The sequence below is a fragment of the Tamandua tetradactyla genome, chromosome 5 (genome assembly GCF_023851605.1).
Source record: "Tamandua tetradactyla isolate mTamTet1 chromosome 5, mTamTet1.pri, whole genome shotgun sequence".
Classification (NCBI taxonomy): domain Eukaryota; kingdom Metazoa; phylum Chordata; class Mammalia; order Pilosa; family Myrmecophagidae; genus Tamandua; species Tamandua tetradactyla.
The window spans coordinates 10187442-10213451 of NC_135331.1; the positions used below are offsets into that span (position 1 = coordinate 10187442).

The window sequence follows — 26010 nt, forward strand, 5'->3', positions numbered from 1 at the left end:
GAGCGCACCTGACGTCACGGTCCCGCCCCGGCGCTAGCTCCGCCCCCTAGCGGGGGCGGGCAGGCCCCGCGCATGCGCCCGCGCGTCTCCGGCTCCGCCCGCCCGGGGCGCGCGTCCTGCCCTGGGCCTGGTGGAGCTCTGCGGGTCTCGCCTGGATCTGTACTGCCACCTTGGGAGTGCCTCTGCGCCTCCAGAATCTGTGTTCCAGGAGGAGGACTGGAGGCTTGCCTGCAAACTGCATTCATAGAGCTTATTTGAGATCGTGTTCATTTGTGGTGTCTGGAGTAGGAGGGAGAAAGGAGGTTTGGGAAAGCGAAAGCTCACCCACCCCTTGGCATTGCCTGGCCCAGACCAAGGCTAACGCTCTGGAATGCCTGAACTGACATTGTCCATCCACCAAGGTCGCCAGGCAGGACGGGGAACGGCAGAGAGGCCCTGTCACCTCACGCTATCATTTTTATTTACTGCAACGAATACATCCTAGATTCTTGCCCTTTAAGGATCTGGGTGCTCGTGTTGACAGCTGTTTCTGTCGCTCAAATGCCAATTCCTTCAAGGTCTGCCCAACTATCCTTTCACATCTCCTATGTCATCCCCCAGATGGGTAATCTTCAGGCACTGTTCTCTCTCTTCTGCTGTACCTGGAGCGCTCTCCTCCCGTAAATCTCCACGTGGCTGCCCTGTTCTCATCCTTCAAGCCTCAGGTCAAAGGACACCCTGAAGAAAGGCCTTCTCTGAATGCCCCTCCCACTCTCTGACAGAACTCGTTTTATTTCCTTCAGAGCAGTGGTGGTTATATGGGATCACTTGCTTCTCCTGGTAGTAATCTCCCTAAGATCTCAGGAATCTTGCCTCCCTCTCGCTCCTCACTGGATCCTGAAAGCTTGGAGCATAGTAGGTCCTCAACAAATGTCTGTTGGATGAATGGAAGACATGAACTTTAAAGATCATCTGAGACAGGGGTTCTCAACTTTGGGGGTTCATAGGCCTCTCAGAGAAACCTGAATGGGGAAAATACACATAGGAACGCAGAGAATTATTTTCAATTCTTAATTAAGGCCACAAGAGGGGCATCACTTGCCCAAGATTCCCAGATCATTCATGGAGGCCTTGAATTATATATCTCATCTCTGACTCCTAAACCGGTGCTCTGTTAATTAAAAAGTCAGAAACAGTTTGATCTTTTGGGTTCTGCTTTCAATTTTTTCAGGTGGGACCAAAGCAATGTTCAATCCAAACCTATTTTTTTCCCACTCTGAGGAAAGACCAATGTTTCATAATATGAGCTTTCCAGAATGACTGGTGGGATTAGATTTCTGGTCCAATGAAAATACCATATGTTCTGGTTTGCTAGCTGCTGAAATGCAATATACCAGAAGTGGAATGGCTTTTAAAAAGGGAAATTTAATCAGATGCTAGTTTACAGTTCCAAGGCGGAGAAAATGTCCCAATTAAAACAAGTCCATAGAAATGTCCAATCTCAGGCATCCAGGAAAAGATACCTTGGTTCAAGAATGCCAATGAAGTTCAGGGTTTCTCTATCAGCTGAAAGGGCACATGGGGAACATGGCGGCATCTGCTGGCTTTCTTGTGGCTCTACAAAAAAGGACTCTCTCCAAAATGTTTCCTCTTTTAAAGGATTCCAGTAAGCAACTCCACCTTCAATGGGTGAAGACACACCTCCGTGGAAATCATTTAATCAAAAGTTATCACCCACAATTGGGTGGATCACATCTCCATGGGAACAATCAAAATGCTCCCACCCAGCAATATTGAATGAAGATTAAAGGACATGGCTTTTCTGGGGTCACCACAGATTTAAACCAGCACACCATACAATCGTTCCTCTAGTCATTTCTGGTGGTTCTTTCTCTGGCCTCAAGTAGTTGTTCTCACATGCACACCTGATCACTCAAGGGAAACTCTGTAGACATTTGGAGTTCTCTCCATCTACAGCGATTTCTCATTAACTCTATCTTTTCTGGTACTGTGTCCCATAAACTCTAACCTCTTTGTTCTCCCTGCACTTTCAGCTCCATCTTCTCAGCTCAGGGAGTCTGGCAGGTTCCACCTTGGTTCCCCCTCTCTACACCACACCCTGGAAACTGGGGCAGTCGTGGGGCTTACCCCATTTATTTCCTGCTTCACAGGGGGATCACTGTCCTTTGTTCCCTTATGTCCAGTGACTTGAGAAACATTGGTTTCAAATATATTTTGTCCTTTTGTTCTTGTTGTTGTTTTAGATGACAAGGTAAATCTGAGCCTTATTAATCAATCTTATCAATCTTGGCCAGAAGCAGAAGTTGGAATTTGCAATTCATCCATGTTGTTGCATGTATCCTAGTTCATTCCTTTTATTTTTATTTATTTTTTGAATAGCATTCCATTGTATGGATGTATCACAGGGACATCTGAATTGTTTCCACTTCTGATCAGCAATGAATTAAGCCACTATGAACATTTACATGAAAGTTTTTTAAATTAAAATTAAAAAGATGATTTTACACAAAATTCAGATTTTCACTTTCTCTTTAAAAATTGAAAACTCTGGTGACACTGGGCTTGCGCTCCTGCATGTCAACTGGGTGGAACAAATTAACAGATGCTCCCTTTACAGAGAACCCGCCAGTTGTCATAATCCCCACCATTTTCACTGAAAATTGTCCATAGTTCACATCATGTATTTATGTTAACTGCTGGTACAGGTAACTTAAGAGATATCTGAGTCTGATCAAATGCACCAAAGCAGGCTCAATCACTCAAACAGTGCAAAAACAAAAATGATTTATTTTATTTAAATTTGTAGAATCAAGAAGAAAACACAGGGCCTTGGAGAATTAATAAAATGTCAGCAAGCAGAAGATTTGGGGGAAAAAATGCCCCTTTACCTCAGCTTGCAACTGCTCAATCCAAGCAGGTCTTTTGGCCCCAAGCAGGTCCTGGGCCGGAAGTAGCTGATCCTTTTCTCTCGGGAGATGTGGTGCCATCTTATCTGCAGGTGAGCCAGCCGATCAGGTTGCAGAGCTGAGGAACTGTTCTTTCTGGGATCAGAACTCCACATGCACGACTCAAGAGCTGCTCTGTAAATGGCACAGACTAGGTTCTCCCATCAGACTAGCCACTCAGGTGCCAGAAGTATTATATCTTACCTGGCTGTTGCCTCATCTTGGTTCCTGTCCAAAGTGCTTTCATATTCACTTGTCAGCTCCCTTGAACTGTACCTGGCTCTTCTTAGGGACTTTGACTGTGATGGGCAAGAAAATGTATTGTGAGATTATCTCCCACCCCCAAACACACACACACAGCACAGAGAAATCTCCACTGTTTGTTTTCTTAAAGGCACTCTACTTAGAACCCTGCCAGCCTGAGGATTTACTCAACCAAAATAGGGAGATGTAATAAAAAGAGCAAACAGCTAGCACTCTCTATGTCCCTGGTGTGCTTCTGTACACTTTATGTATATCTTTTAACTCATTAAATCCTCATGACAGCCTATAAGAAAGGACCTTTCTTAGCCCCACTCACCAGATAAGTACTCTAAGGCATTGCTTCTCCAGTTTCCAATGTGCACATGAATCATCTCCTGGGGCTCTTGTGAAAATGCAGACTGATTCAGTACAGTCTAGGAGGGGCAGAGATTCTTCTGTAACTCTACAAGCTCCTGGGTGATGCCAGCGCTATGGTCCAAGGACCACACTTTAAATATCCAGGCTCCAAGGCATAGAGAAGTGTAGTAACTTGCCTAAGAACATACAGCTATTAGTAGCTGTGTTTCTTGTGCTTTGCAGAATACCAAGAGCCAATTCTAAAAAAAGAGAGAGAGCGTCTGTTCAAGGAGAAGTTAAAGTTCCAAGGACTTTTCCTTCTTCGACTTCCCACAAATGCCCTTGCTCAGAATAGCCCAAAGCCTTTAAAAAGCATTTTGAACAAAGACATTTGCAGTTAGCACTATTCATATCAGCTATGAACTGGAAACACCCCAAATGTCCCACAATAGGGAGATGGCTAAATAAGCAGCAGTCTATCTATTTAATGTAATGATATATGTCTGTTAAAATGACAATTATGGGAACTAAAAGGATACCTGTAAGCAGGTAAATTAAATTATGTTAGGTAAAAAATCAGAAAATAATGTATGCACACTGATTAAAGATATACAATAATTCATGCAGCCTAAAAAAGACTGGATGAATTTATTATAACAGAAATAACTCATCACTTAAATGGGTGGATTTTTTTTCCTACAAAATTGTTCAGGTGTTTAATAAAACTTTTAAACCCTTTCTTGCTATTAATTGGCTTATAATGTAAACAGTAAGTATTTTCTGTTACATTTCACTTGTATAATGTTTACTCTTCAGTATCAAATGTCCTTCATGTAGAGTTGTTTGAGCTCCTTGTGGCTGTAAAATCCAGGCTAGATGGGTCTGTGTGAGTTGCATGGCTCAATCAGATACACCTGAGTTCAAATCCCAGCTCTGCCACTTTCTAACAGTTTGGCTTGAGCATCCTATACACCTCTTCTGTCTGCAAACTGGGGGCTGCTGGCCCAGGATTGTCATGAGGATTAAAACAATGATGGAAGTAAAGTGCCTGCATGGGGTAAGCACCAGAAAACACTGACTTCATATATATTTGAAATAAGCATTGTATTTTGGAATACTTTTAGATTGACAAAAAAGTTGCAAAGGTTAATACAGAGTTCGCATATACCTTTCATCCAGTTTCCCCTTATGCTGACAGTTTTCATGACCATGATACATTTATCAAAACTAAGACATTAGCATATTATATATATACATATATATATATAAAATCACAATAAAAATAATTTTTTTAAAACACCAGGAAATTGACATTGGTATATTACTATAAACTAAATTTCAGACTTTATTCAGACTTTTCCAGTTTTTCCCCTAATGTCCTTTTATCATTCAAGGATTCACTCAAGTTCCCATGCAGCATTGAGGTGTTTTATCTCCCTTATCTCCGTCTTTCCTTGTTTTTCATGGCCTTGACAGTTTTGAAGAGTGTACATATATATACACATTAAATAGATAAGATTTACATAACATAAAATTCACCCTTTCAAAGTGCACATTTCAGTGGTTTTTAATATATTCCCAAGGTTGTGAAACCATTACTACTATCTAATTTTATTACATTTTTGATACCCAAAAAAGAAACCCTATATCAATTAGGAGTCAGGTACCATTTTCCCTTACTCACAAGTCCCGGCAATGATTAATCTGCTTTCTTGCTCTATGTCTATTCTAGAAATTTCATATAAATAGAACCATACAATATGTGGCATTTTGTGACTGGACTCTTTCACTTAGCATAATACATTCAAGGTTCACCCAAGTTATAGCATGTATCAGCATTTTATTCCTTTTTATGACTTAATAGTCAATTGTATGTGTATACCACACTTGTCTATCCAGTCACTAGTTGATGAACATTTGGGTTGTTTCCACTTTAGGGCTATTATAAATAATGCGACTATGAACATCTGTGTACAAACTTTTGAGTAGACATATGTTTTCAATCTTCTTGGGTTTATACCTAGAAGCAGAATTGCTCGGTCAGATAGTAAACTTTTATGTTTAATGTGAGGAACTGCCAAACTGTTTTCTGAAATGGTTACACCATTTTTCAATCTTACCAGCAAGGTAGGAGGGTTCCAACTTCTCCACATCCTTGTCAATACTTGTGATTGTGCGTGTTTTTCTTTAATCTTAGACAACCTTGTTGGTGTAAAGTGATATCTCATTATAGTTTTTCTTTCTTATTTTCGCTATAAAAAGTACTTGCTTTTTACACTTGGTCCACAACATGTTAGAAGGCTGCATGGTTGGTTAAAGACACCAACTCTGCATACCAATGTTCACAGGAGCATTATTCACAATAGCAAAAAGGTGGGGACAACCCAAGTGTTCATCAATAGATGACTGGAGAAAAATGTGGCATATCCATACAATGGAATATTATTTGGCAGTAAAAAGGAATGAAGTTCTGATACATGTGAGATGGACGAACCTCGAAGACATTACGTTGAGTGAAATAAGCTAATCACAAAAGGATATTGCATGATCTCACTGATTTCAAATAATTGTAATAGCACAGAACTGTAAGTAAAACCCCTAAGCCCCAGAGGCTGGCACTCCTCCCCCACTGGCACTGGCAGGCTACTTGAGACACTTCTCTATGGGGAAAAGAAGCCCTTTCTACAAGAAGCAAGGGAAAGCAACTCAACCAAGCTCTAACTGCAGTTTTGTTTTGTTTTTGCATGGGCAGACAGCGGGAATTGAACCCAGGTCTCCAGCATGGCAGGTGAGAACTCTGCCTATTGAGCCACCGTAGCCCACCCTCTAATCGCAGTTTTAATTAACAAATTTGGACTGCTGGATAAAAGCTGCAAAGCACAGATAAACCCAGAGAAAGCAGGAAAGTAAACCTGGCACAGAGGAGATAGGGTTGACGAAGAAAAAGGAAAAATGGAGGCAGGTGAGCTCAGAATACTGGAAAAGGGCTGTGCCCCAAGATATGGGCACACAGAGCCAGGTACCAACTCTGGCTCTTGACTGGCAAACCTTGGGGATTCTGGACTCTCTTTGCACAGGGACTGTATTATTATTATTTTCTTTCTTTCTACTTCTTCTCTTTTTCAAAAGTATCCTAAGTGGTTCATTAGACAATGTCTCAGGCAATTTCAGTTGTCAGCGCTGACTCAGGCAAAGGCAGAGTTAAGACAGGGCTGAGAGACAAATTAGCAAGTCAAATGAAGGAGATAATTCCCTAAAAGGCTTATCTTCCCCAAGAAGAGGGGGTGGGGCACAAGGCCCAGCTCAAGTGGTGGGAGCTCCTTCACAGAATTCAGACCCAGGGGCTGGGAACCAGACACAGTTTTACTTCCCTTCACCTTAGCCTCCACCTCAACCATGACGCTGGCTGGCTGAGAATTAAAGGCTGTACACAACTTTATGCTTGGGGGAAGCGGTGGGCTGACAAGTGCCACCTGCCATGCAAAATAGGAAAAACACAGACTCTAGAGACTCCACAGGAAAGTCAGACAATCTGCTGGGTCTCATCCTCAGGGAAATTTGATACAGATGACATGCTTCTCCTGAGACCTGGGCCTGCCTTGTTTGGGAAAATCAAGGTAGATCATATCTGGGGAGACTCTTCTCAAAAAAAAGGGTTCTACATAGGCAGAGAAAGAATTAGAAAAAGAAGAGCTGAAAAATTCTAACCAACTAAAAAGAAGCATTGCTGGAGGTCTACAATAAGTTGAACTGGATGCCAAAGAATAGATAGAGAACAAAGCCTACCTGATGTTCAAACAAACATGCTAAATCAATTAAAAAATCAAATCAAGATGAAGGAAGATATGGCAAAAGATATGAAGGATATAAAGAAAACACTGGGTGAACATGAAGAACTCAAAAGCTTGAAAACAAATGGCAGAATTTATGGGAATTAAAGGCACAATAGAAGAGATGAAAATCACAATGGGGACCTACAACAGCAGAAGAAAGAATTAGCTAACTAGGGGACAGGACATCTGAACTCCTACACACAAAAGCACAGATAGGGAAAAGAATGGAAAAAATGAGCAGGGTCTCAGGAAATTGAATGATAATGTGAAGTGTATGAATATACATGCTTTGGGTATTTCAGAATGAGAAGAGAAAGGAACAAGCACAGAAAGAATAATGGAGAAAATAATCACAGAAAATTTCCCAACTCTTATGAAACACATAAAATTACAGATCCAAGAAGCAAAGCATTTTCCGAACAGAATAGATCTGAATAGGCCTACTCCAAGACACTTACTAATCAGACTGTCAAATGACAAAGACTTGGAGAGAATACTGAAGTTAGCAAGAGAAAAGTGATCCATCACATACAAGGGAAGCTTGATAAGACTATGCGCGGATTTCTCAGCAGAAATCATGGACGTGAGAAGTAAGTGGTGTGATATATTTAAGATATTAAAAGAGAAAAACTGCCAACCAAGAATTCTATATCTGGCAAAACTGTCCTTCAAAAATGAGGGAGAGTTTAAAATATTTTCAGACAAAGAGACACTGAGAGTTTGTTAACAGGAGACCTGCTCGCTAAGAAATACTAAAGGGAGCACTGCAGGCAGATAGAAAAAGACAGGAGAGAGAGGTCTGAAGAAGAGTGTAGAATTGAAGACTATCAGTAAGCGTGAAAAGAGAGAAAAAAAATAAGATATGATGTATCAGAATAGTCATGATGCATGCAACAACAACAACATGACTGAAACTTGAGGACATTATGTTGAGTGAGATTAGTCAGAAACAAAAGGACAAATATAATATGAGCTCATTTTAATCAGTGAACTTTCAGAGTTAAAATTGAGAATACAGGTTATAAGGCTAGAGAAAGAGGGTATATATTGGTTATTGGATGCTGAAGGAAATTACAAAATATTCAACAGAATTGATTGTAAAGATCCAGAAATGGATAGCACGATACTATCTGATGATAGCATGATATTGTAAGTACACTGAACAAAGCTGAGTGTGAGTATGGTTGAAAGAGGAAGGCTAGAGACTTCTGGGTCAAGATGGCGGCTTAACAACGTGCACGTTTTAGTTTGTCCTCCAGAACAACTACTACATAACCAGAAATAGTACAGAACAGCTCCTGGGGCCACGTCAGTGACCAGACACACAGCGTACCCCAGTCTGGACCAGCTGGACCGGCTGCGAGCACCCCCCAGAACCGTGAGTTCCCAAAGCTGTGGCAGCCAGCACCCCTCCCCCACAGGCCGCTTCCCAGAGGGGAAAGGAAAGGACTTTACCAGCAGCAGGGACTGGGCACAATCAACCGCCAATTGTGGAACTAATTAACAAATTCTGACTACTAAAAATAGGCCCCCAGCTTAGGTGAACCTGATCAAAGTGGAGGTGGCTCATTTTTGCCCCGGCCCCAAGGGGGCAGGACTGACAGGAAAAAGGGGAAAAAAAGAGAAGGAAACAGAGGTTTTTGTGGCTGTGTATCTACAAAGGCTTGACTGCCTCTGGATAGAGCAGCAGGCCTTTTCAGGCTGCAACTGCCCCAGGCATAGGCAGAAGTGAGCTCTTTTGGGGGCTTGTCTGGAGCCTGTGCCTTCCCCAGGGGAGGTATGAAGCCTCACCCAGGTGGAATCCCTCCATCAAGGAATTCAGACACCAGGGCTTGGTAATTTGAGGCCATTAAAACCAGCTTACAACCTCTCCTCTGTCTCCACCATGCCCCCAGCAGGGAGAGTCTGCCAAAGTTAAAGGTATCGCATCTTCTTATGCTGGTGGGACCTGCAGTCAGACAAGCGCCACACACAGGGCAGGATATGAAAAACAGAGTCCAGAGACTTCACAGGAAAGTCTTTCAACCTGCTGGGTCTCACCATCAGGGAAAACCAACGCAGGTGACTCTTTCTTCCTGATAGGAGGCCAGTTTGGTCTGGGAAAATCTGGCTGGGGCCTATAATATCTAAGTAGACCCTCCTAAGTGTGTGTGTGGGGGGGAAGGCACCACACAAGCAGGGCAAGAAACAAAAAAACAAGAACTGAAAAATTCTCTTTTGTTAAACAAAACTTAAGCTAAAGGTCCAGATAAAGCTGAACAGAGTATCAAAGAACAGATAGACAACAAATTCATCCAGCAAGAAAACCCTAGATAAAAGAAGTGAAAGCAATCTCCAGAATAAACTAATTAAGGTAATTAAATGCCTAGACGCCAGCAAAAAATAATAAATCACACTAAGAAAATTGAAGATATGGCCCAGTCAAAGGAACAAACCAACAATTCAAATGACATACAGGAGCTGAAACAATTAATTCAGAATGTACGAACAGACATGGAAAACCTCAACAAAAACCAAATCAATGAATTGAGGGAGGATATAAAGAAGGCAAGGAAAGAACAAAAAGAAAACTGAAAGTCTGAAAAAACAAATCACAGAACTTATGGGAATGAAAGACACAGTAGAAGAGATGGAAAAAACAATGGAAACCTACAATGGTAGATTTCGAGAGACAGAACATAGGATTTCAAAACTGGAGGACAGAACATCTGAAATCCGACAAGAAACAGAAACTATAGGGGAAAAAAATGGAAAAATATGAGCAGGGACTCAGGGAATTGAAAGACAATATGAAGCGCACGAATATACGTGTTGTGGGTGTCCCAGAAGGAGATGAGAAGGGAAAAGGAGGAGAAAAACTAATGGAGGAAATTATCACTGAAAATTTCCCAACTCTTATGAAAGACTTAAAATTACAGATCCAAGAAGTGCAGCGTACCCCAAAGAGAACAGATCCAAATAGACATACTCCAAGACATTTAATAATCAGAATGTCAGAGGTCAAAGAGAAAGAGAGGATCTTGAAAGCAGTAAGAGAAAAGCAATCCATCACATACAAGGGAAACCCAATAAGACTATGCGCAGATCTCTCAGCAGAAACCATGGAGGCAAGAAGACAGTGGGATAATATATTTAAATTATTAAAAGAGAAAAACTGCCAACCAAGAATTCTATATCCAGCAAAACTGTCCTTCAAAAATGAGGGAGAAATTAAAACATTTTCAGACAAAAAAATCACTGAGAGAATTTGTGACCAAGAGACCAGCTCTGCAAGAAATACTAAAGGGAACACTAGAGACAGATATGAAGACAGAAGAGAGAGGTGTGGAGAAGAGTGTAGAAAGGAAGACTATGAGTAAAGGTAAAAAGAAGGAAAATTAGATAGGACATATAAAATCCAGAAGGCAAAATAGTAGAAGAAAGTACTACCCATGCAGTAATAACATTGAATGTTAATGGATTAAACTCTCCAATCAAAAGACATAGTCTGGCAGAATGGATTAAACAACAGGACCCATCTATATGCTGTCTCTACTCAAAGGACACGAGGCCAAGGACACAAATGGACATTTACACACCAATGTTTATAGCAGCATTATTAACAATTACCAAGAGATGGAAACAGCCAAAATGTCCATCAACAGACAGTTGACTAAACAATCGGTGACATTTACATAAGATGGAATATTATGCAGCTGTAAGACAGAACAAAGTTATGAAGTATGTAATAACATGAATGGACCTTAAGGACATTATGCTGAGTATGATTAGCCAGAAAAAAAAGGACAAATACTGTATGGTCTCACTGATATGAACTGACATTAGTGAATAAACTTGGAATATTTCCTTGGTAACAGAGACCATCAGGGGATAGAAATAGTGTGAGATATTGAGTAATTGGAGCTGAAGGGATACAGATTGTGCGACAGGACTGAATATAAAAACTCAGAAATGGACAGCACAATACTACCTAACTATAATGTAATTATGTTAAAACACTGAATGAAGCTGCATGTGAGAATGACAGAGGGAGGAGGGCTGCGGACATAAATGAAATCAGAAAGAAAGATAGATGGTAAAGATCGAGATGGTATAATCTAGGAATGCCTAGAGTGTATAATAATAGTGAAATGTACAATGTACAAATTTTAAAAATGTTTTTGCATGAGGAAGAACAAAGGAATGTCATTACTGCAGGGTGCTGAAAACAGATGATAATATTTTAAAATGTCACCTTATGTGTGAGACTAAAGCAAAAAATGTTTATTTGTTACAAAATTTATATTTTGACTAGAGCATTTCCTAATATAACTCATGTAGATAGTTTGATTGAATGTCATAAGTACTTGGAATCTCAGGTAGGACAGAAGATTTTGTTGGTTTGTCCAGAGTGATGCCCGATGAATCCCAGAGTGATTTGATCAGTGAGTGGGGAAGTGTTTGCAAGCCCCCTTCGGGGAATGGTGAGAGTGGGGAGAAATTCAACTTTCTCAAGTTGAATTCTTGATATTCTCACAAGCAGTGTGGACAACCAAAGCTATAGGCTGAGCCCCCAGTCTTGGGGTTTGTTCATATGAAACTTAACCTCACAAAGGATAAGTCAAGTCTACTTAAAATTTAGGCCTAAGAGTCACCCCCAAGAGAGCCTCTTTTGTTGCTCAGATGTGACCTCTCTCTCAAGCCAACATGATGAGCAGTCTCACCACCCTCCCCCTCTCTGCGTGGGACATGACTCCCAGGGATGTGGACCTTCCTGGCAACGTGGGACAGAGATCCTGGAATGAGCTGAGACTCAGCATCAAAGGACTGAGAAAAACCCTAGAATGAGCTGAGAATTAACATCAAGGGATTGAGAGAACCTTCTCGCCCAAAGAGGGAAGAGTGAAATGAGACTTAAGTGTCAATGGCTGAGAGATTCCAAACAGAGTTGAGAGGTTATCCTGGAGGTTATTCTTATGCATTAAGTAGATATCACCTTGTTGTTCAAGATGTAGCGGAGAGGCTGGAGGGAACTGCCTGAAAATGCGGAGCTGTGTTCCAGTAGCCATGTTTCTTGATGATGATTGAAGAATGATACAGCTTTCACAATGAGACTCTGTGAATGTGAAAACCTTGTGTCTGATGCTCCTTTTAGCTACTACATCAACAGAAGAGTAGAACATATGGAACAAAAATAAATAATAGAGGGAACAAATGTTAAATTTAGTTTGAAATGCTAGTGGTAAATGAAAGCAAGGGGTAAGGGGTATGGTATGTATAATCTTTTTTTTTCTCTGTTATCGTTTTATTTCTTTTTCTGTTGTCTTTTTATTTCTTTTTCTAAATCGATGCAAATGTTCTAAGAAATGACGAATATGCAACTATGTGATGATATTAAGAATTACTGATTGTATATGTAGAATGGAATGATATCTTAATGTTTTGTTTGTTAATTTTTTGTAATTAATAAAAAAAGTTAAAAAACAAAAAACAAAAACAAATCACCCCCCCCCAAAAAAAGAAAGAGGAAGGCTAGAGACATATATGATACCAGAAGGAAAGATAATAGAGAAATCTGGGGACTGTATAACTTAGTGAAACCTAGAGTGGACAGTGGTGGTTATTAAATAAACAAATACAAGAATGCTTTTACACGAGGGAGAACAAATGAATGTCAATAGTGCAAAGTGTTGAAAATGGGATGGTATGTGAAAAAAATAAAATCAATGCAAACTAGGGTCTCTAGTAAACACCTAAGGTTGTAATATGCTTCAATTAAATGTAACACAGGCAATATATCAAAGCTAAAGGTCAATAAGATGAGGATATAACAAAGGGGTATGGAATTTTTGGTGGTGGTGTGTTTCTCTTTTTCTCAATCCCTTGGTGCTGAGTCCCAGTTCATTCTAGGATTTCTGTTCCACGTTGCCAGGGAGGTTTACACCCCTGGGAGTCATGTCCCATGTACAGATGGGGAGGGCAGTGAGTTTGCTTGTTGTATTGGCTGAGAGAGAGAGGCCACATCTGAGCAACAAAAGAGGTTCTCTGGGGGTGACTCTTTGGCCTAATTTTAAGAGGGCTTAGCCTATTCTTTAAGGGGATAAATTTCATGTGAACAAACCTCAAGATTGAGGGCTCGGCCTATTGATTTGGTTGTCCCCACTGCTTGTGAGAATATCAGGCATTCTCCAAATGGGGAAGTTGAATTTTCCCCCTTCCTAGCCATTCCCCCAAGTGGACTTTGCAAATACTTCTTTATTCAGTGTTCAAATCCCTCTGGGATTTATCAGGGCAACCCACTGGACAAACCTAGAAAATCTCATGCCCTATTCAAGGTTCTATGTACTTATGGTATACTTATGGTGTTCAATTAACCTGTCCATATAAAATTTTAAAATTTTTATATAAAAATTGTTTTTGAAGTAATGAAAATGTTCAAAAATCTATTGTGATGAATGCACAACTGTATGATGACATTGTGAACCACTGATTGTATACTTTGGATGATTATATGGTATGTGAATATAACTCAGTTAAATTGTTTTTTTTAAAAAAAAAGAGAGGAAAAGCTCCTACTCGCCAAAAGACACTACTTGCGTTGGGTCCACACGCACAGGAATGGATTAACTTGAAGAACAGGATGCTCCTAGGGTACATAACAGCATCAAACCACCACAGAACCCTAACGTAACTATGGACTCCAGTTAATACTTTTAATAATATTGGTTCATCAATTGTAAAAAGATTACAACACTAATGCAAAATGATAATATAGAGAAAACTCTGTATGTAGGGGAAGGGGATTATCGGGACTCCGTATTTCTGCATGATTTTTCTGCTAAAAAATACATGTATGTACATATATGTAAAAAAGAATAAGTTTAAAAAAAGATACAAGGAAATAAAGATGCCTCCTGGCTGGAGGGTGGGGCTCAAGCAGAAGTCCAGATCCAGGGGAATGCATAGCATCCCCTCCAAAGGCCTCTGGACTCTGGAGATGCCCAGTCCTGCTTGAGGGTGAGCCTTTGGAAGAGTTCCTCACCCAGCGCGGCCTGAAGAGGTTGGTAGGCCACCACTCATCTTCCTGCTGAGTTTCACCTCCTCCTCTAGGGAATGGTTCTCCAGAAAGACACAAAGATGAGGGTCTATGCGGGCAGAACCCAGTGCCTGCTGATCCAAAAGGGCCTGGTTCAGGTTCTTTTAGGGCCATCACGGCTCCCAGGGTGTCCAGGCTTTCACCCCCCTCACCTTGGGATGCCTTTAGCATGTCCTAGGAGAGGGCCTGGACACCCTGCTGGGTTTGCATCTTCAGGAGCTGCTCTGCACCCTCCTGCTTTTCCCTCATCCACTCACAGAGTGGTCCCATCCTTCAGGGTTGCACCATCGAGGTTGAAATGGAATCCCAGAGAGAGGTGGGGGGCAGGAGGCTGCAGATGCAGGCTGATCAGGGGTTCACAGAGGTCTCCACTTCAGCAGAATGGGTCTCTTGTTCTGGGAGCTCATGGTTGGTCGACAATGAAGAGCTAACCCCAGAAATGGTGTTAGCAGGTCCCAGCAGGAGGGCATGGCTGAGAAGATGGTCTCTGAGGTTGCACCTGGAGAGGAGGTTGGAGGGTTGTTGAAGGCTGAAGTGGGGGTGCATGGGGTTATTCCCCAGATCTGTTCTGAACAGTGCTGAAACAAAAGAAACATTCATGGGACCCAGGAGCATTATCCTCACTGTGGTTTGACTTGCATTTTCCTAATGACTAAAGATCTTGAATGTCTTTTCATGTACTTATTATTTGAGTCATATATATATATATTCTGAATACAAATCCCTTATTATATATATGACTTGGGAATATTTTCCCCCATTCTGTAAGTTGTTTTATGTGTGTGTGTGTGTGTGTGTGTGTATGTATGTATAAATATGTATACATATTTAAACGTCATATGTTTATGTGTATGCCTATATAACTTATTTTAAACTCATATGTAAAAGTTACAAGTACAATAAAATAACATTTTGTCATTTTTTTTTAGAGAAGTTGCAGGTTAACAGAAAAATCTTGCAAAAAATACAGCAATATAACATCCTATTAGTAGCACCGTGCAGCAGTGTGATACAATTGCTACAATTCATGAAAGAACATTTTAATAATTGTACCATTAACCACTGTTTGTGTTGTATAGCCGTATGTTTTGTTTTGTCCTTAATTTTTATTCTAGGAACATATATACAACCTAAAATTTCCCCTTTTAACCACAAATACATAATTCTATCATCACCGCCATCCATTACCAAAACTTTACAAACAACCCAAACAGAAACTCTGTACAATTTAAGCATTAACTTCATTCCTTACCCCCATCCCATCCCCTGGTAACTTATATTCTAGATTCTGGCTCCATGAGTTTCCTTATTCTAATTATTTTACATCATTGAGGTCATATGGTATTTGTCCTTTTGTGTCTGGCTTACTTCACTCAAAGTGATATCTTCAAGGTTCATCCATGCTGTTGTGTGCATCATAACTTTATTCTTTTTTATCTGAATAATATTTCATTGTGGGTGTATACCACATTTTGTTTATCCATCCATTGACTGATGGACAATGAATCACTTGCATCTCTTGAGCAATTGTGATAATGCCACTGTGAACATTAGTGTGAAAATATCTGTTCAAATCTCTGCTTTCCATTATTTGGGGTACATATTAGAAGCGGATATATATATTTCATTCTTTTAGTTCCGTAGTAGATGGTCATACAGTAATTTCATATTTAACTTTCTGAGAAACCATCAAACTGTCTTCCACAGTGGCTGCACCATTTTACATTCCCAACAAAAATGAATGAGTGCTCCTATTTCTTAGCATCTTCTCCAACACTTGCAATTTTCTGTTTTTTAAATAGCAGCTATTCTAGTGGGTGTTTAATGGTATCTCATTGTGGTTTTGATTTGCATTTCCCTGGTAGCTAATGATATTGAGCATCTTTTCATGCCATTTGTAATATTTTCTTTGGAGAAATTTCTATGCAAGTTTTTTTTTTTACCGTTTTTGTCCTTTTGCTGTTGAGTCGTAGGATTTCTCTATATATTCTAAATATTACCAGCTGTGTGGTTTCGAATATTTTCTCCTATTAAGTAGGCTGTCTTTTTACTTTCATGATAAAGTCCTTCAATGTACAAAAAGTTTTAATTTTGATGAGAGCCCATTTATATTGTTGCTGTTGTTAATTGTGCTTTGGATGTAAAGTCTAAGAACTCATTGCCTAACACAAGATACCGAAGACACTTCCCCATGTTTTTTGGTAGGGATTTTACACTTTTGGTTCTTATAATTAGGTCTATGATCCATTTTTTAAAAAACTTTTTTAGTGTATAATATACACTAAAAAATAATATACACTAAAATATAAAATATATACAAAGCAAAGAAAGAAAAAAAGCAATTATTTTCAAAGCACTCTTTAACAAGTAGTTACAGGACAGATCCTATGATCCATTTTGAGTTGATTTTTGTATACGGGGTGAGGTAGGGTCCACCATCATTTCATGGGCACCCAGTTTGTCCAGCACCATTTTTTGAAGACTATTCTTTCCCCACTGAGTGGACCTGGCACCTCTGTCAAAAATCAGTTGGCATAAAAGTGAGGATTGATTTCTGATTTCTCAATTCCATTGGTCTATATGTCTGTCCTTGTACCAGGACCATGTTTGTTTGTTTGTTTTGACCATGGCTTTATAATATGTTTTAAGATTGGGAAGTGTGATTCCTCAACATCATTCTTCTTTTTCAAGATGGCTTTGTCTATTTGGGATCTCTTACCCTTCTACATAAATCTGATGATTGGCTTTTGCAATTCTGCAAAGAAGGCTATTGGAATTTTCATTGGGATTTTGTTAAATCTGTAAATTGTTTTATGTAGAACTGATATCCTCCAAATCCATGAACACAGAACATCTATTTATTTAGGTATTCTTTGATTTATTTTAGCAATGTCTTGTACTTTTATGTACAAGTTTTTTATATTCTTGGTTTGATTTATTTCTGGATATTTCATTTTTTTTAGTTGCTATTGTAACTGGAATTTTTTTTCTTGATTTCTTCTTCAGACTGTTCATTACTAGCATATGGGAATACTACTGATTTTTGCTTGTTTATCTTGTACCCTGCCACTTTGTTGAATTCATTTAATAGTCCCAGTAGCTTTGTTGTGGATTTTTTTCAGGATTTTCTGTATATCGGGTAATCTACAAATAGGAAAAATTTTACTTCTTCTTTTCCAATTTAATACTTTTTATTTCTTTCTCTTACCTACTTGCTCTGGTGAGACTTTCCAGTACAGTGTTGAACAGTAGTGATGACAGTGGGCATCCTTGTATTATTCCTGAACTTAAGGGGGAAAGATTTCAGTATTTCACCATTGAGTATAGTGTTTGATGTGGGTTTCTCATATCATATCATGTTGAGGATGTTTCCTTTTATTCCTAGTTTTCTGGGTGTTTTTATCATGAAATGATATTGGGTTTTGTCAAATGTCTTTTCCATATTGATTGAGATAATCACGTAGTTCTTCCCCTTCATTCTATTTATGTGTGGCATTATGCTGATTTTCTTATTTAAGACATACTCACATTCCTGGAATAAATCCCACTTTGTTATGTTGTATACTCCTTTTATTAGCCTGTTGCATTCAGTTTGCCAGTATTGTGTTGAAGATTTTGCTTCTGTATTTATAAGAGATACTGGTCGGCAATTTCCTTTCCTTTGTTGTCTTTATGTGGCTTTGGTATTAGGGTAATGCTGGTTTCATAGAACGAGGTAGGAAGTAATCTCTCCTCCTCTATTTTTTGGTAAAATTTGAGAATGAATAGTGTTAAATCTTCCTTAAATGTTTGACAGGATTCAGCCGTGAAACCATCCATCTGGTCCTGGACTTTTCTTTGTGAGATGGGTTTTAATTACTGATTCAATCTCTTTACTTATTGAAGATATGCTGAGATTTTCCATTTCTTCTTGGGTCAAATTAGGTAATTTGTATGTTGCAAGGAATTTGTCCATTTCAACCAGGTTTTCTAATTGTTGGCATATGACTGTTCATAGTACCTTTATATATATATATTAGTTCTGTAAAGTCAATAGAAATGGCCCCACTTTCATTCCAGATTTTAGTTATTTGTGTCCTTCCTCGCTTTTTCTTAATCAGTCTGGCTAAATGTTTGTCAATTTTACTGATCTTTTTTTAAAAAAAGCAACTTTGGTTTTGTTGATTCTATTGTTTTTTTCTATTTTTTTTCAGACATACATTTATTGAATAATTGTGGAATTCCTTCTACTTCTTTTTTTGAGTAAACAGTGAGGAATTATAGTACCAAAATGAGAGATACAAGCAAAACAGATGACAATTAAGGTAAGTAGGCCTTAACACAGAAATACAGAGATCACCAGAAGAAACTAGAGAATTTAATGAAATAGGAGACTTCCTAGAAACACGAACAAACAACACTTAAAACAAAAGACCCTACAAAAACAGCCACCAGCAAAGACTGTAAATCAGTAATCAAAAATCCTCTAGCAAAAAGTCTTGAACCAGACGGCTTCACAGGTGAACTGCAACAAGCATTCCAATAAGAATATAGTTCTGCTCAAACTCTTCAAAAAATTGAGGAGGGAATGCTACATAACCAATCCCATGAAGCCAACATCACCCCAGCACCAAAGCCAGACAAAAATACCACAAGAAAACTTCACACCCATCTCTCCAATGAATACAGACACAAAATCCTCAACACAATACCTACGAATCAAACCCAACAGCACATTAAATGAACTACACACCATGATCAAGTGGGTTCTTTCCCAGATGTGAAAGAAAGATTCAACACAAGAAAACCAATTAATATAATAAACTATATTAACAAATCAAAGGGGAAAAAACCACAAGATCATCTTGATAGAAGCAGAAAATGCATTTGACAAAATCAAACATCCATTCTTGATAAAACACCTCCAAAGACGGGAATTGAAGGAAATTGCCTCAACATGATAAAGGCCATAGATGAAAAACTCACAGCCAGCACCATACCCAATGGGGAAAGACTGAAACCCCCCCCTCCAAGATTTGTAGAGAAGGATGCCCACCGTCAAAATCATCATTCAACCCTGTGCTGCAAATCCCAGCAGGAGCAACTAGGCAAGAAAAAGAAACAAAAGGCATCCGAATTGGAAAGGAAGCAGTAAAGCCCTCACTCTTTGCAGATGACACGATCCTGTATTTAGAATATTTTGAAAAAAAAAATAATAAAGCTACTTGAGCTACTAAGTTCAAGGACTAGCAAGCACAGGTCAAGGAAAAGAAGCAGGCTCCAAGGTGTCACACAATACCAGCTTTACTGAGGACTTCCAAGAAGTTGCCAGAATAGGAGCAGCTGAGTTCACCCTGGCTCTGTGCAACAAATACAGAAGGGACAGGAAAATAACTAGGACAGCAGTTTCAGGGTATGAAAGACACAGAGAGTTTTCTACCCTATACTGGGAGGCCCTGGATGAAAAAACAGAGGACCTGCAATGGTGAGAACAGGGTGAATGTGCTCGGTCACAAATTCAGCCTACTCTTGCAGCTGGCTTGGGAGATCTTTCCTCACAGTTCTGTAAGCTAGACGTTCCCATGGGGAACTTGGTAGCCACCAGACTTGCTTCCTGTGAACAAAAACCATCTATCCAGAGTACAGTGCTCCTCTCCTCATCCTTGAGACAGGCTATTGTGGGTGCCGGTCCCCCCCCCCCCCCCCCCCCCCCCCCCCCCGCACAGATCATGAGGCTCTCCCCATGGAGGAGGGAGAGGTAGAGTGGTGCAGGTTTGACAACCACGCAGTGAAAGAGACTTATCTGGGATCCTGAAACCACTCCCCTCCTCCCACAGGGGGCTAGAGACCTTAGTCAGGTACAGACAGAGAGGTGAGGGATGAGAAGATGGCCAAATTATTCGCTGCGACCAACTGCCAGACATTTCCAGATTGGCTGTGAGCAGAGGAAGCTTAAACATCCAGTCCTACAGTCCAAGTTCATCCCAAGTGGGAGTCTGGGAGTCATGAGAACCATGGGGCATACAAGCAAGAGGGCCCTGATTGGAATTACATTGGATATCCATTCAGCTTGGCCACCACCTGCAGTCCAGGAGAGGTAGGCCTGAGAAGAGGTGGCTCAAGATCGCCATCACTTTTCCTGGCACTTATTTTGCAAGGGGGATGTCAGGTTCTCAGGATATGGGACTGAGGTGTTTTGGTAGTGAGGAGGAGAGGTTCCCCAAGGAGAAAGAGGGTATACAACTTGTAGTTTTCAACTCATTCAGCTGTGGGGAATATGCAGAAGTTCCCTGAACTCCCATGAAAGCTATAGCTACCGTCACCATCTTATGTCCATGACAGCCAGCCTGTACTTGAACGGTGTTGCGCCCTTGTTTAACTCACGCAATCTGGGCTATGGCAGAAGCTCCTGGGCTTTTCTATTCTTTATCTCGTTAATTTCTGCTCTAATTTTTACTATTTTTATTTTGTATTTTTTTACCTTACTGTTTTCTTCTATCTACAGACTTTGATAGTTTTCTCTTCTTGTTCTAGTTTCTTAAGGTGTGAAGCTAGATTATTAATTTGTGATCTTCTTTTTTAATGGAGGCATTCAGCGCTATAAATTTCCCTCTGAGTGCTGCATAAACTGTATCTTGTAAGTTTTGGTTTGTTTTGTTTTCACTTTCATTTGTCTCGAGTTACTTCCTAATTTGCCTTGTAATTTTCTTCTTTGACCCAATGGTTGTTTAATAGTGTGTTGTTTAATTTCCACATATAGCAAATTTTCTAGTTTTCCCTCTGGTATTGATGTCTGGCTTTATTCCATTATTGTCTGAGAAGATATAAAGTTATTATTTCAATATTTTAATATTCATTAAGATTTGATGTGTAGTGTCACATAAAGGCTATCCTAGAAGATGCTGCATGTGCACTTGAGAAGAATGTGTACTTAGTGTTGTTCGTTGGAGTGTTCTACACAAGTCCATTAGTTCTAAGTGGTTAATAGTGTTATTCACGTTCTCTATTTCCTTACTGCTGTTCTGCTTAGACGCTCTATCAATAACGGAAAGTGGTGCATTGAAGTCCCCAACTATTATCATAGAACTGTTTCTCCCTTGAATCTGTCAATTTTTTTGCCTCAGGTGTTTTGGGACTGTGTTGTGAGGTGCAAATATGTTTATAATTCTAGATGATTGAGCCTTTATCAATATACAATATCCCTCTTTGTCTCTTATAATCTTTTTTGTCTTAAACTCTATTCTGTTTGATTTTTTTGTTGTTGAGTTATAGAATATCTTTATATATTCTGGATATTAAACCCTTTATCTATGTGGTTTCCAAATATTGTCTCCAACTGTGTAGGCTGCCTTTTAACTTTCCTGACAAAGTTCTTTGATGCACAAAAGTGTTTAATTTTGAAGAAACCCCATTTATCTATTTCCTTTTTTATTGCTCATGCTTTGGGTGTAAGGTCTAGGAAAACACCTCTGATCACAAGATTTACACGATATTTCCCTACATTTTCTTCTAAATATTTTATCATCTTAACACTAATGTTTAGATCTTTGATCCATTTTGAGTTAATTTTTGTATAGTGTGTGAGATACGGGTCCTCTTTCACTCTTTTGCATGTGGCTATCCAGTTCCCTAAATACCATTTATTGAAGAGGTTGCTCTGTTTGAGTTGGGTTGGTTGACCACCTTATCAAAAATCGTCTGCAAGTAAAGGAGGAAGAGGTGGCAATAAAATAGTAAATAAAAAAAGAATCAATTGTCTGTAGATGAGAGGGTCTATATCTGAACACTTCATTTGATTCCATTAATCAACATATCTATCTTTATGCCAGTACCATGTTGTTTTGACCACGGTAGCTTTGTAATATGCTTTAAAGTCAGGTAGTGAGAGACCACCCACTTCATTTTTCTTTCTCAAGATATTTTTAGCTATTTGGGGCAATCTCCCCCTTCAGTTGAATTTGGTTATTGGTTTTTCTATATCTGCAAAGTAAAATTTTGGGATTTTAATTGGTATTGCATTGAATCTATAATTTGGGTAGTATTTACATCTTAACTATATTTAGTTTTCCAATCCATGAGTATAGTGCGATCTTCCATTTATTTAGGTCTGCCATGATTTCTTTTAGCAATTTCTTGTAGCTTTCTGAGTATAGGTCTTTTGTGGCCTTAGTTAAATTTATTCCTAAATATTTTATTCTTTTTGTTGCTATTATAAATGGAATATCTTTCATGATTTTCTCCTCAGATTGCCCATTACTACTATATAGAAACAATACTGATTTTTGGATGTTGATCTTGTATCCTGCCATTTTGTTGTACTCCTTTATTAGCTCTTGTAGCTTTGCTGTAGATTTTTTGGGATTTTTGAAATAGATTATCATGCCATCTACAAACAGTGAGAGTTTTACTTCTTCCTTTCTAATCTGGATGCCTTTTATTTCTTTTTCTTGTCTAATTGCTCTGGCTAGAATTTTCAACACAATGTTGAATAACAACGGTGAAAGTGGGCATCCTCGTCTTGTTCCTGATCCTAGGGGAAGAGCTTTCAGTCTTTCCCCATTGAATATGATGTAAGCTTTGGGTTTTTCATATATTCCTTTTACCATATTGAGGAAGTTCCCTTCTATACCTATTTTTTGAAGTGTTTTTATCAAGAAAGGATGTTGAATTTTGTCAAATGCATTTTCTACATCAATCAAGATGATCATGTGATTTTTCCACTTTGATTTATTGATACGTATATTACATTAATTGATTTCCTTGTGTTGAACCAGACTTACATACTGGAAATAAATCCCACCTGGTCATGGTATATAATTCTTTTAATGTGCTGCTGGATTTAATTTACAAGCATTTTGTTGAGGATTTCTGCATCTATATTCATTAAAGAGATTGGTCTGTAATTTTCTTTTCTTGTAGTATCTTTGTCTGGTTTTGGTATTTAGGGTGATGTTGACTTCAAAGAATGAGTTAAGCAGCTTTCCCTCCTCCTCAATTTTTTTTAAGAGTTTGAGCAAGATTGGTACTAATTCTTTCCTGAATGCTTGTCCTGGACTTTTCTTCTTTTGGATGCTTCTTGAAGACTGATTCAACCTCACTTTCTCAGTGACTGTTTGACTGAAGATATTTTGAATACCCCTCATTTTTGAAGGCTAGTTTTGATGGGTATAGAATTCTTGGTTGACAGTTTTTCGCTTTCAGAATCTTAAATATATCATAAAATTGCCTCCTTACCTCCTCGCTTTCTGCTGAGAAAGCCACACATAGTCTTACCGAACTGTCCTTGTATGTGATGGATCATTTTTCACTTGCTGCTTTCAAAATTCTCTCTCTTCCTCTTTGACATTCGACAATCTGATTTGCAAGTGTCTTGGAGTAGGTCTATTTGGATCTATTTTGTTTGGGGTAAATGGCACTTCTTGGATCTGTAATTTTATGTCTTTCATAAGAGATGGAAAATTTTCAGTGATTATTTCCTCCATTAGTCTTTTTGCCCCTTTTCCCTTCCCCTCTCCTTCTGGAACATCTATGATACATACATTCATGCATTTTGTGTTGTATGGTCAGTTTATTTGAACACTGTAATTACATGAAATCATGAAAAGAGTATGAGATCTTGTTAGTTTATACAGATTCATGTGATGCCTCAATACTTCCCAGAATAATTTGTCCAGAGAATAAAAAAGTATTTGCAAAACCCCCTAGAGGGACAGTGAAGAAAGGAGGAGATATTAAACTTCCTGATCTGATCTGGGGAATTCCCGATATTCTTGCAAGCAGTGGGGACAACCAATTCAACAGGCTGAGCCCTCGATCTTGGGGTTCACCCCTGTGAAACTTATTCCTGCGAAGGAGAAGCTAAACCTATAAACCTACTTAAAATTATGCCTAAGAGTTACCCCCAGAGAACCTCTTTTAGTGCTCAGATGTGGCCTCTCTAAGCCAACTCAGCAGGTGAACTCACTGCCCTCCCCACTACATGGGACATGACTCCCAGGAATGTAAATTTCCCAAATAATCTGAAACATGAATTCTGGGGATGAACCAAGACATAGAATCATGGGATTGAGAAAGCCTTCTTGACCAAAAGGGGAAAGAGAAAAATGAGACAAAGCTTCAATGGCTGAGAAATTCCAAACAGAGTTGAGAGAGGTTATCATGGAGGTTATTCTTGTGCATTATATAGATATCCCTTTTTAATTCATGTTGAATTGGATTGCCTAAGGTGAAGTACCTGAAACTGTTGAACTGTATTCCAGTACCCATGGTTCTTGAAGATGACTGTATAAATATACAGTATTTACACTGTGACCATGTCATTGTGAAAACCTTGTGCCGAACACTCCCTTTATCCACAGTATGGACAGATGAGCAAAAAAAAAAAAAAATAAGGACAAAAAACAAATAAGTAATAGAGGTGGGGATAAAGGGTAAAAAAAAATTGAGTAGATTGTAATACTAGTGGTCAATGAGAGTGAGGGGTAAGAGGTATGGGATATATGGGTTTTTTCTTTTTTCTTTTTTTGAAGTGATGCAAATTTCTAAAAATGATCATAGTCACATAGTTCTGAATACAGAACTGAATACAGAACTATGTGATGATATTGAGAGCCACTGACTGTATATGCTGGATGGACTTATGGTGTGTGATGATAGCGCAATAAAATAAAATAAAATAAAATAACCTCTATTTTATCTGACAATAATATAGCCACTCTGAATATTTTTTTATTACTTACTTTTTTCTTTTTTTAATTGTAAAATATAACATATATAAAGTAAAAAAGAAAAAAGCAATACGTTTCAAAGCACACTTCAACAAATAGTTACAGGACAGATCCTGGAGTTTGCCATGGGTTACCATTCCATCATTTCAGATTTTTCCTTCTAGCTGCTCCAAAACACTGGAGCCTAGAAGGAATATTAATATAGTGATTCAGCACCCATACTCATTTGTTAAATCCCATTTTCTCTGTTATATCTCCTCCTTCTCCTTTAATCCTTCTCCCAATCTACAGGGATCTTTGAACAATGCCTGTTCTGACTTTTTCATGTTGAGAAGGGGTGTCCACACAAAAGGATAGGGGTATGTGATTAAATGATAATCCTGGAAAAGCTGGTCCCTCCAAGTTTCAAGACTTATCTGACCTAGGAACCATCTGGGTTATCTGTTCCAGGAAGGCAAACCTAGTGCATGAAACATTTAAACAGTCTCAGTTCGAGCCCTGCGTGTTCTTAAGACTCAACAGGGGTGATGTCGATTGAGATTTAGCAAACCGTGGCAATTAGCACTATCTAATTGAAGCCTACATAAGAGAAGCCTCCAGAATAGCCCCTTGACTCCATTTGATCCTTCTTGGCCACTGGTGTCTGGCTCTCTTTTGATGACTATTTGTATGAACTATCTTTTTCCACCCTTTTATTTTAAATATTTTGGTGTTTTTATATTTAAAATTAGTCTCTTTTTGGCACCATATAGATGTATCACACTTTTTCATCCAATCTGCCAATTTCTGTCTTTTAATAAGGGAGTTTAATTCACTGACATTTAAGGAAATAACTGAGAAGGACGGATCTA

The 26010-nt window shown here is 39.1% G+C and overlaps 1 long non-coding RNA gene across 5 annotated transcripts in view; it reads right to left on the bottom strand.

The window, feature by feature from the left end:
- Positions 1-2534: 2534 nt before the first annotated feature.
- The window catches only part of LOC143683588 (uncharacterized), a 64281-nt gene continuing 40805 nt past the window's right edge, over positions 2535-26010 (bottom strand). For 4 of the 5 annotated variants that reach the window (XR_013175548.1, XR_013175547.1, XR_013175546.1 and 1 more), the window contains 2 exons: positions 3526-3805; positions 2535-3244 (listed from right to left, as the gene is read on the bottom strand). This is a non-coding gene — a long non-coding RNA (uncharacterized LOC143683588). The remainder of the gene's footprint in view (positions 3245-3525; positions 3806-26010) is intronic. The other variant, XR_013175545.1, reaches the window with a different exon arrangement.